The following is a 12,115-nucleotide window of genomic DNA, read 5'->3' as shown; positions in this document are numbered from 1 at the left end:
TATGGTTAAAAAATAATAGAATAAAAGATAAAGAAATTAAAAACATTTTCTTCAATAAAAAGAAAGTAAAACAATATAAAAACAGTTACATAGAAACTAGTAATTAATGAAAATGAGTCAAATTAACTGTTAAAGGTTAGTACTATTAGTGGACCAGCAGCACGCACAATCATGTGTGCTTACGGACTGTATCCCTTGCAGACTGTATTGATATATATTGATATATAATGTAGGAACCAGAATATTAATAACAGAGAGAAACAACCCTTTTGTGTGAATGAGTGTAAATGGGGGAGGGAGGTTTTCTGGGTTGGTGCACTAATTGTAAGTGTATCTTGTGTTTTTTATGTTGATTTAATACAAATTAAAAAAAATTAAAAAACGATACCGATAATAAAAAAAAAACGATACCGATAATTTCCGATATTACATTTTAAAGCATTTATCGGCCGATAATATCGGCAGGCCGATATTAACGGGCATCTCTAAACAGAACATAACAAAAATATGATCCGGACCACGGATCATGACATACATACATACATACATACATACATACATACATACATACATACATACATACATACATACATATACACACATTTATTTTATTTTTTGTAAACTTTTTTATATATCATTTTACAATGTTCCGCAGCTCGGGCTCCGAGAACCTCAGGGAGTGGTCTCCTGCCGGTGCCTGGAGTCAGTTGCAGTTTTTTAATGCTCCTAAAAAGCCGAAATAGTCTTCCAGAAGTTGTGACACAGTCCTCAACGTTGGCAATGTTCAAATCCCGCCTGACAGCTGAAATGATTTGACCCACACCCGGTGGTAGTGGTACGCCGACTCCATCTAGTGGTACGCCAAAGAAGTCTGTAGACATGTACTGTACACGGAGCATCATTGGTGAAAAAAATATGAAGTATACTTTTTAAGTACAAACCCCGTTTCCATATGAGTTGGGAAATTGTGTTAGATGTAAAAATAAACGGAATACAATGATTTCCAAATCATTTTCAACCCATATTCAATTGAATATGCTACAAAGACAACATATTTGATGTTAAAAATGATAAACATTTTTTTTTTTTTTTTTTTAAATAATCATTAACTTTGGAATTTGATGCCAGCAACACGTGACAAAGAAGTTGGGAAAGGTGGCAATAAATACTGATAAAGTTGAGGAATGCTCATCAAACACTTATTTGGAACATCCCACAGGTGAACAGGCAAATTGGGAACAGGTGGGTGCCATGATTGGGTATAAAAGTAGATTCCATGAAATGCTCAGTCATTCACAAACAAGGATGGGGCGAAGGTCACCACTTTGTCAACAAATGCGTGAGCAAATTGTTGAACAGTTTAAGAAAAACCTTTCTCAGCCAGCTATTGCAAGGAATTTAGGGATTTCACCATCTACACTCCGTAATATCATCAAAGGGTTCAGAGAATCTGGAGAAATCACTGCACGTAAGCAGCTAAGCCCGTGACCTTCCATCCCTCAGGCTGTACTGCATCAACAAGCGACATCAGTGTGTAAAGGATATCACCACATGGGCTCAGGAACATTTCAGAAACCCACTGTCAGCAACTACAGTTGGTCGCTACATCTGTAAGTGCAAGTTAAAACTCTCCTATGCAAGGCGAAAACCGTTTATCAACAACACCCAGAAACGCCGTCGGCTTCGCTGGGCCTTAGCTCATCTAAGATGGACTGATACAAAGTGGAAAAGTGTTCTGTGGTCTGACGAGTCCACATTTCAAATTGTTTTTGGAAACTATGGACGTCGTGTCCTCCGGACCAAAGAGGAAAAGAACCATCCGGATTGTTATAGGCACAAAGTTGAAAAGCCAGCATGTGTGATGGTATGAGGGTGTATTAGTGCCCAAGACATGGGTAACTTACACATCTGTGAAGGCACCATTAATGCTGAAAGGTACATACGGTACAGGTTTTGGAGCAACATATGTTGCCATCCAAGCAACGTTGCCATGGACGCCCCTGCTTATTTCAGCAAGACAATGCCAAGCCACGTGTTACATCAACGTGGCTTCATAGTAAAAGAGTGCAGGTACTAGACTGGCCTGCCTGTAGTCCAGACCTGTCTCCCATTGAAAATGTGTGGCGCATTATGAAGCCTAAAATAGCACAACGGAGACCCCCGGAGACTGTTGAACAACTTAAGCTGTACATCAAGCAAGAATGGGAAAGAATTCCACCTGAGAAGCTTCAAAAATGTGTCTCCTCAGTTCCCAAACCTTTACGGAGTGTTGTTAAAAGGAAAGGCCATGTAACACAGTGGTGAACATGCCCTTTCCCAACTACTTTGGCACGTGTTGCAGCCATGAAATTCTAAGTGAATTATTATTTGCAAAAGAAACATAAAGTTTATGAGTTTGAACATCAAATATCTTGTCTTTGTAGTGCATTCAACTGAATATGGGTTGAAAAGGATTTGCCAATCATTGTATTCCGTTTATATTTACATCTAACACAATTTCCCCAACTTGTTTTTAATGAATACTTAGGCCTACTACGCTACTGTATTTCCATTTTGGTCATGACGGTGGTACTTGGAGAAAAAGTTTGAGAACCAGTGATTGTTTTTTATGGTTTAATTTCATTGTCCCTAATAAACGTGCCCTCGCCTCAATAAAAATGTGCATAAATATAATGTATTGTACACACAACTTTCTGCTAAATAATATTAGTATAGTCACCCCTCCCTCCAGGGCTGGTATTTCCTAGTGGAGCCCCCCCCCCCACCCCAACCCCTCCCCCTTCTAACCCCCCCCCCCCCCCCTTTCCTCCCGCCCTCCCCTCACGTCTGCGCAGATGGATTCTTCATCCACTCGCGTGGAACCGGAGCAGACGCGGACTCTGGCGGGTCACAAGTGCCATCACTTTTGCTCCACGCCGCCACGCGCACGCGCGTCTTGACGGAGAGCGAAAGAGAGAGAGAGAACGTGACGGGAGAAGGAGTCAAGGACGCAAGGGAAGGAAGGAAGGAAGGGAAGGACACACGCGGCGTGGGTAAAAAAAAAATAACGTGACAGGACGTGCTTGCCCCGTCCACGCACTCTTGGTTCTGCCGGGTTCTGAGCAGCGCACGGACACGGAGAATCTCGGAACCTTCCTCGCGTCCTCGCCTCCTAACCCCTTGCCTCCTTCAACGCCGATGCCTCGCCGCGCGTGACGCTGCCTCCGCGCGCACGCACGCAACTTCGACCCAGGTAAGTTCGCTGATCTTTTAACACTTTTAAAAAAATAATAATTTTGGGACGAACATGCAACAACAACAAAAAAAAGAAGAAAAGTTGACGAGTTAGTCGTCGTTTGGTTTCGCTTTGGCGGTCACGTGACTCGACGGGACGGGTACCGAACCTGGATCCAATCACACGTAACCCCCCCGTTTTTTTGTGTGCGTAGAGGTCAAAGGTGGAATAACACGCCGAGGGAGGGTGAGAGTGTGCAAAAGTGCACTTAATTACTTCCAGCTTGCCGACTTGTTGTTGTTGTTGTTGTTGTTGTCGTCAACCGTCCTCTGCAGTGGACGTAGACAATAGCTTTGTTATGTTCGCAACCTGTTTGACCCAAGTTGTCCACTACAGAAGGGGCCCCGGGGCCCACTCAAATATCAACACTGAACCAGATGAAGCAATGCTGAAGTTGAACTTCAAAATGACTAACTGTCGAAGTAGAGCACGGGATTAGTGAACAGGCTGAATATTTTGAAGTCGGAACGGTGAGAATCGGATGAAAAATGTGGGAGTTGCGGAACTTTGAAAAATGTCCCGTTCTTTTCAGTGGGAATTTCATGGACATTTGGGAATTTTGGGAAAAGCGGGAATTTTTTTTTAATGAAATGTTTTGAATGTTGTGAAAGAGTTGGTGTTGGAATTTTTCAAACCGGTCGAGAAATGTTGAAGTAGTAACATTTTTAACTGAGAAATGGTATTACGGAATTCCTGGACTTTCAGGAAAACCGCAAATGTTTCCAGTAAAAAAAAAAAAAAATGTTGTCCTGATTAAGAGGAATGTTTGGACGGTGGAAGTGGGTTAAAAAATGTGGAAGGAGAAGTCGCCAGGAAAAGGTGAACATTTTTTTGAAAAAAACAGGAATTCCTGGAATTTTGAAAATGATAGTTTGAATTTTTCAAGAGAAAGCCCGCGATTCCCGAATAGGCTGAACAGTTTGAAGTTCAAACGGTTTGAATCGGATGAAAAGTGTGGGAGTTGTGCAACTTTGAAAAATGTCCTGTTGGCCATTTTTCACGGTTGAAGTGGGTTGAAAAATGTGGAAGGAGAAGTCGCCAGGAAAAAGGGTGAACATTTTTATGAAAAAACGGGAATTCCTGGAATTTTGAAAATTATAGTTTGAATGTTCAGCATGAGTGGAATGTGTTGAAGGTGGAATGGTTTGAATCGATTGAAAAATGTGGAAATGGTGGAAGTTTTAAAAATGGCCAATTCATTTTCAATGGGAAAAATTCTGGGAAATCTGAGATTTTTTGGAATTTTTCAAGAGAAAGCCCGCGATTCCCGAATAGGCCGAACAGTTTGAAGTTAAAACGGTTTCAATCGGACAAAACATGTGGGAGTTGTGAAACTTTGAAAAATGTCCCGTTCTTTTCAATGGGAATTTCATGGAATTTGGGGAATTTCTGGAAATGCGGGAATTTATTTGAAAATGCTAAATATTTTTAATGTGGTGAATGGTGTGGGAATTTATCAAATCGGTCGAGAAAAGTTGAACTCGTAACATTTTTAATTGAGAAATAGTATTAGGGAATTCCTGGAATTTCGGGAAAACCGGGAATTTGTTTTTTTTGTACTGATTAAGAGGAATGATTTGACGGTGGAATGGTTGAAGTGGTTGGAAAAATGTGGGAGGAGTAGTTGACAGAAAAAAGGGTGAAAAGAGAGTTTGAAAAAAACTGGAATTCTGGGAATTCCTGAAAAATGTTTTGAACTTGGAAAAATGATAGTTTGAATGTCCAGGATGGTGGAATATGTTGGAGGTGGAATGGTTTGAATGGGTTGAAACATTTGGAAATGGTGGAAGTTTGAAAATGGCCAATTCATTTTTAATTGGGAAAAATGTCCTGGAAAACCTGGAATTCTGGGAATTTTTGGAATTTGTCAAGAGAAAGCCTGCGATTGCCGCATAGGCTGAACAGTTTGAAGTTGGAACGGTTTGAATTGAATAAAAAATGTGGGAGTTGTGGAACTTTGAAAAATGTCTCATTCTTTTCAATGGGAATTTCATGGACATTTGGGAATTTTGGGAAAAGCGGGAATTTTTTTTTAATGAAATGTTTTGAATGTTGTGAAAGAGTTGGTGTTGGAATTTTTCAAACCGGTCGAGAAATGTTGAAGTAGTAACATTTTTAACTGAGAAATGGTATTACGGAATTCCTGGACTTTCAGGAAAACCGCAAATGTTTCCAGTAAAAAAAAATAAAAAAATTTGTCCTGATTAAGAGGAATGTTTGGACGGTGGAACGGTTGAAGTGGGTTAAAAAATGTGGAAGGAGAAGTCGCCAGGAAAAGGTGAACATTTTTTTGAAAAAAACGGGAATTCCTGGAATTTTGAAAATGATAGTTTGAATTTTTCAAGAGAAAGCCCGCGATTCCCGAATAGGCTGAACAGTTTGAAGTTAAAACGGTTTGAATCGGATGAAAAGTGTGGGAGTTGTGCAACTTTGAAAAATGTCCTGTTGGCCATTTTTCACGGTTGAAGTGGGTTGAAAAATGTGGAAGGAGAAGTCGCCAGGAAAAAGGGTGAACATTTTTATGAAAAAACGGGAATTCCTGGAATTTTGAAAATTATAGTTTGAATGTTCAGCATGAGTGGAATGTGTTGAAGGTGGAATGGTTTGAATCGATTGAAAAATGTGGAAATGGTGGAAGTTTAAAAAATGGCCGATTCATTTTCAATGGGAAAAATTCTGGGAAATCTGAGATTTTTGGGAATTTTTCAAGAGAAAGCCCGCGATTCCCGAATAGGCTGAACAGTTTGAAGTTAAAACGGTTTCAATCGGATAAAACATGTGGGAGTTGTGGAACTTTGAAAAATGTCCCGTTCTTTTCAGTGGGAATTTCATGGACATTTGGGAATTTTGGGAAAAGCGGGAATTTTTTTTAATGAAATGTTTTGAATGTTGTGAAAGAGTTGGTGTTGGAATTTTTCAAACCGGTCGAGAAATGTTGAAGTAGTAACATTTTTAACTGAGAAATGGTATTACGGAATTCCTGGACTTTCAGGAAAACCGCAAATGTTTCCAGTAAAAAAAAAAAAAGTTTGTCCTGATTAAGAGGAATGTTTGGACGGTGGAACGGTTGAAGTAGGTTAAAAAATGTGGAAGGAGAAGTCGCCAGGAAAAGGTGAACATTTTTTTGAAAAAAACGGGAATTCCTGGAATTTTGAAAATGATATTTTGAATTTTTCAAGAGAAAGCCCGCGATTCCCGAATAGGCTGAACAGTTTGAAGTTCAAACGGTTTGAATCGGATGAAAAGTGTGGGAGTTGTGCAACTTTGAAAAATGTCCTGTTGGCCATTTTTCACGGTTGAAGTGGGTTGAAAAATGTGGAAGGAGAAGTCGCCAGGAAAAAGGGTGAACATTTTTATGAAAAAACGGGAATTCCTGGAATTTTGAAAATTATAGTTTGAATGTTCAGCATGAGTGGAATGTGTTGAAGGTGGAATGGTTTGAATCGATTGAAAAATGTGGAAATGGTGGAAGTTTAAAAAATGGCCGATTCATTTTCAATGGGAAAAATTCTGGGAAATCTGAGATTTTTTGGAATTTTTCAAGAGAAAGCCCGCGATTCCCGAATAGGCTGAACAGTTTGAAGTTAAAACGGTTTCAATCGGATAAAACATGTGGGAGTTGCGGAACTTTGAAAAATGTCCCGTTCTTTTCAGTGGGAATTTCATGGACATTTGGGAATTTTGGGAAAAGCGGGAATTTTTTTTTAATGAAATGTTTTGAATGTTGTGAAAGAGTTGGTGTTGGAATTTTTCAAACCGGTCGAGAAATGTTGAAGTAGTAACATTTTTAACTGAAAAATGGTATTACGGAATTCCTGGACTTTCAGGAAAACCGCAAATGTTTCCAGTAAAAAAAAATAAAAAATTTTGTCCTGATTAAGAGGAATGTTTGGACGGTGGAACGGTTGAAGTGGGTTAAAAAATGTGGAAGGAGAAGTCGCCAGGAAAAGGTGAACATTTTTTTGAAAAAAAAACGGGAATTCCTGGAATTTTGAAAATGATAGTTTGAATTTTTCAAGAGAAAGCCCGCGATTCCCGAATAGGCTGAACAGTTTGAAGTTCAAACGGTTTGAATCGGATGAAAAGTGTGGGAGTTGTGCAACTTTGGAAAATGTCCTGTTGGCCATTTTTCACGGTTGAAGTGGGTTGAAAAATGTGGAAGGAGAAGTCGCCAGGAAAAAGGGTGAACATTTTTATGAAAAAACGGGAATTCCTGGAATTTAGAAAATTATAGTTTGAATGTTCAGCATGAGTGGAATGTGTTGAAGGTGGAGTGGTTTGAATCGATTGAAAAATGTAGAAATGATGGAAGTTTAAAAAATGGCCAATTCATTTTCAATGGGAAAAATTCTGGGAAATCTGAGATTTTTTGGAATTTTTCAAGAGAAAGCCCGCGATTCCCGAATAGGCTGAACAGTTTGAAGTTAAAACGGTTTCAATCGGATAAAACGTGGGAGTTGTGAAACTTTGAAAAATGTCCCGTTCTTTTCAATGGGAATTTCATGGAAATTTGGGATTTTCTGGAAAAGCGGGATTTTTTGGAAAATGATTAGGAGCATGGATGTCCTGAGTGAGCTGAATTGGTTGGTGTTGGAACTGTTTAAATTGGTCAAGAAATGTTGAATTAGTAACAGTTTTTAATTGAGAAATTCCTGGAAATTTGGGAAAAACAGGAATTTCTGTAGTTCGTTAACCAACTTGGTTTTTGTCCTGAATATGAGTGTTTTGACAGTAGAACGGTTGAAATGGGTTGAAAAATGTGAAAGGAGTAGTCGAACTTAAGGGTGGAAAACGGGAATTCTTGGAATTTTGTTGAACGTGCAAAAATGATAGTTTGAATGTCCAGGATAAGTTGAATGGGTTGGAGGTGGAATGGTTTGAATGGGTTGAAGAATGAGGGAATTGTGGAAGTTTGAAAAATGGCCAATTCATTTTGAATGGGAAAAATGCACCAAAAAAAAGGAATTATGGGAAATCCGGGAATTTTTTTTTAGAATTGTTGAAGTAGAGCACACAATTCTGGAAAAGCGGGAATTTTTTGGAAAATAGTAAAAAACGTGAATGGTCTGAATGAGTTGAAATGGTTGGTGTTGGAATTTTTCAAATCGGTCGAGAAATGTTGAAGTACTAAAATTTTTAATTGAGAAATGGTATTACGGAATTCCTGGAATTTCAGGAATTTTCCAGTTCAAAAAACAACTTTTTCGTCCTGATTAAGAGGAATGATTTGACGGTGCAACGGTTGAAGTGGGTTGAAAAATGTGGAATGAGTAGTCGCCAGAAAAAGGGTGAAAAAAGGTAGGTTTTTTTAACTTGGAAAAACTATAGTTTGAATATCCAGGATGTGTTGAAGGTGGAATGAATTGAATGTGTTGAAAAATGTGGAAATGGTGGAAGTTTGAAAAATGACCAATTCATTTTGAATAGGAATAATGTCCCGGAAAACCTGGAATTCTGAGAAATCTGGGACATTTTTGGCATTTGTCAAGGGAAATCCCGCAATTCCCGAATAGGCTGAACAGTTTGAAGTTTGTTTTTTTTGGTCCTGATTAAGAGGAATGATTTGATGGTGGAACGGTTGTAATGGGTTGAAAAATGTGGGAGGAGTAGTTGACAAAAAAAGGGTGAAACAGGGGTTTGAAAAAACTGGAATTCTGGGAATTTCTGGAATTTTCTTTTAACTTGGAAAAATTATTGTTTGAACATATAGGATGGTGGAATATGTTGAAGGTGGAATGGTTTGACAATTTTGAAAATGGTGGAAGTTTGAAAATGGCCAATTCATTTTGAATGGGGAAAAATGTCCCGGAAAACCTGGAATTCTAGGAAATCTGGGAAATTTTTGGCATTTGTCAAGTGAAATCCCGCAATTCCCGAATAGGCTGAACAGTTTGAAGTTGAAACGGTTTAAATGGGATGGAAACTTCGAAAAATGTCCCATTCTTTTCAATGGGAATTTCATGGAAATTTGGGAATTCCAGGAAAAACTGAATTTTTTGGAAAATGCTCATTTTGAATGTTGTGAATGGTGTTGGAATTCTTCAAATCGGTCGAGAAAGGTTGAAGTGGTAGCATTTTTAATTGAGAAATAGTATCACAGATTTCCTGGAATATCGGGAAAACTGGGAATTTTGCCAGTTCAAAAAACAACTTTGTGTTTTGTCCTGATTAAGAGGAATGTTTCGACGGTGGAATGGTTGGAGTGGGTTGAAAATGTGGAAGGAGTAGTCAACAGAAAAAAGGGTGAAAAAAAGGGTTTGAACAAACGGGAATTCTGGGAATTCCTTGAAATTTTTTTAACTTAGAAAAATCATAGTTTGAATTTCCAGGATGAATGGAATGTGTTGAAGGTGAAATGATTTAATTGGTTGAAAAATGTAGAAATTATGGAAGTTTGAAAAATGGCCAATTCATTTCGAATGGGAAAAATCTCCCGAAAACCTGGAATTCTGGGAAATCTGGGAAATTTTGGAATTTGTCAAGGGAAAGATCGCGATTCCCATTTAGGCTGAACAGTTTGAAGTTGAAACAGATTAAATGGGATGGGAAAATGTGGAAGTTGTGGAACTTTGAAAAATGTCCCATTCTTTTCAATGGGAATTTCATGGAATTTGGGGAATTTCGGGAAGTGCGGGAATTTATTTGAAAATGCTAAATATTTTGAATGTGGTGAATGGTGTGGGAATTTATCAAATTGGTCGAGAAAAGTTGAAGTCGTAACATTTTTAATTGAGAAATAGTATTAGGGAATTCCTGGAATTTCGGGAAAACCGGGAATTTGTTTTTTTGTCCTGATTAAGAGGAATGATTTGACGGTGGAACGGTTGAAGTGGTTGGAAAAATGTGGGAGGAGTAGTTGACAGAAAAAAGGGTGAAAAGAGAGTTTGAAAAAAACTGGAATTCTGGGAATTCCTGAAAAATGTTTTGAACTTGGAAAAATGATAGTTTGAATGTCCAGGATGGTGGAATATGTTGGAGGTGGAATGGTTTGAATGGGTTGAAACATTTGGAAATGGTGGAAGTTTGAAAATGGCCAATTCATTTTTAATTGGGAAAAATGTCCTGGAAAACCTGGAATTCTGGGAATTTTTGAAATTTGTCAAGAGAAAGCCCGCGATTGCCGCATAGGCTGAACAGTTTGAAGTTGGAACGGTTTGAATTGAATAAAAAATGTGGGAGTTGTGGAACTTTGAAAAATGTCTCATTCTTTTCAATGGTAATTTCATGGAAATTTGGGGATTTCAGGAAAAGCAGGAATTTTTTGGAAAATGCTAAATATTTTTAATGTTGTGAATGGTGTTGGAATTTTTCAAATTGGTCGAGAAAGGTTGAAATGGTAACATTTTTAATTGAGAAATAGTATCAAGGAATTCCTGGAATTTTTCCAGTTCAAAAAACAACTTTTTCTTCCTGATTAAGAGGAATGATTTGACGGTGGAACGGTTGAAGTGGGTTGAAAATGTGGAAGGAGGAGTCGACAGAAAAATGGGTTAAAAAAGGGTTTGAAAAAAAACGGGAATTCTTAGAATTTTTTTGAACTTAGAAAAATCATAGTTTGAATTTCCAGGATGAGTGGAATGTGTTGAAGGTGAAATGATTTGAATTGGTTGAAAAATGTAGGAATTATGGAAGTTTGAAAAATGGCCAATTCATTTTGAATGGGAAAAATCTCCCGAAAACCTGGGGCCGTACTAATCAAGCTTCTTAGAATTACTCCTAAGAAGTCTGCTAAGAGTTGACTTAAGAGTAAATAAATTCTTCGCTGAAAGCTGCACTTAAAAGTTAGTTATCAAGCGTCTTACTCACACTTTCAGCGAAGTGTAGGACTGAATCTTAAGTGTCACACTCAGAGCTGAATTACGACATTACTATGTGCCGTAAACGGAATTTTAGGTGACGTCATTTCTGTGTCCATAGAAATGACCAATCACGGAATGGAATCCGTTGTCTAAGACTAAAGAAATATCTTGGAAATATTTAAGTGGACAATGGGAGTGTATATTTTGACAATAAACTACAAAATAATACAAAACAAACTAGTCCCCGCCGGCACTCACGCTACCGCTCCCTCTCTTCTATCGCCCACACACTCACTGACGTCACTCACCTCACGGCCACACACATACGCTACTGTCATAACATTTTCTTTCCAATTCATTAATTAGGAAACTAATTTGAAACTGGTGTGGGTGGCTCTATATATACTAGCCCACTGCAGACACATGCAGAAATCAACAAGGAATCGAAAAGTATTAAATCTGTGACAAAAATATCCGCTCTGTCTAAACGATACCGTTTGATCAGCTGCTCGTCATCAAAACAAAACAATACTTTGTTCCGTTCCCTGAACGTTCGCGCACATCTCTCTCGCCTCAGTGCCATACCCTGCTGGCAACTCCTAACCACTTAAGACACCTCTGAAGGTCTCTTAAATATCGTGGAGAGTAGGAGTGATTCTTAGACTTAAGAACGTTGATAAAAAGCTTTTATTCTTAAGTTTGAGAGTAGGACTAAATTTCGCAAATTCTCAGGACTTAAGTGTAAAATGACACTCTAAGAAGCTAGATAAGTACGGCCCCTGGAATTCTGGGAAATTTTGGAATTTGTCAAGGGAAAGCTCGCGATTCCCATTTAGGCTGAACAGTTTGAAGTTGGAACGGTTTGAATCGGGTGAAAAATGTGCAAGGTAGAGCGCGCCAAAATCTGGAGAATAATATAATCATAATAATAATTGGAGCATTCACACAATAATAAATAGATTAATTTTGGTGTAGAAAACCATATGTGTGAATGCTTTGGAGCATTCACACCATTAGTAATCTTACTCTTGATTTTGATCGT

At 38.4% G+C, this 12,115-nt stretch overlaps 2 protein-coding genes across 2 annotated transcripts in view; one reads left to right on the top strand and one right to left on the bottom strand.

The window, feature by feature from the left end:
- LOC133659852 (inactive phospholipase C-like protein 2) overlaps nucleotides 1-12,115 on the bottom strand; it is a 137,092-nt gene that overhangs the window by 122,245 nt on the left and 2,732 nt on the right. The gene's annotated exons all lie outside the window — the stretch shown is intronic.
- The window catches only part of LOC133659854 (raftlin-like), a 343,132-nt gene continuing 333,877 nt past the window's right edge, over nucleotides 2,861-12,115 (top strand). The window contains exon 1 of the mRNA XM_062062658.1: nucleotides 2,861-3,232. The gene's annotated coding sequence lies outside the window, so the exon portion shown is untranslated. The remainder of the gene's footprint in view (nucleotides 3,233-12,115) is intronic.

Source organism: Entelurus aequoreus, linkage group LG11, assembly GCF_033978785.1.
Source record: "Entelurus aequoreus isolate RoL-2023_Sb linkage group LG11, RoL_Eaeq_v1.1, whole genome shotgun sequence".
Taxonomy (NCBI): Eukaryota; Metazoa; Chordata; class Actinopteri; order Syngnathiformes; family Syngnathidae; genus Entelurus; species Entelurus aequoreus.
The sequence above is the reverse complement of the archived record's forward strand: the minus strand, read 5'-3'. Positions and strand labels throughout refer to the sequence as shown.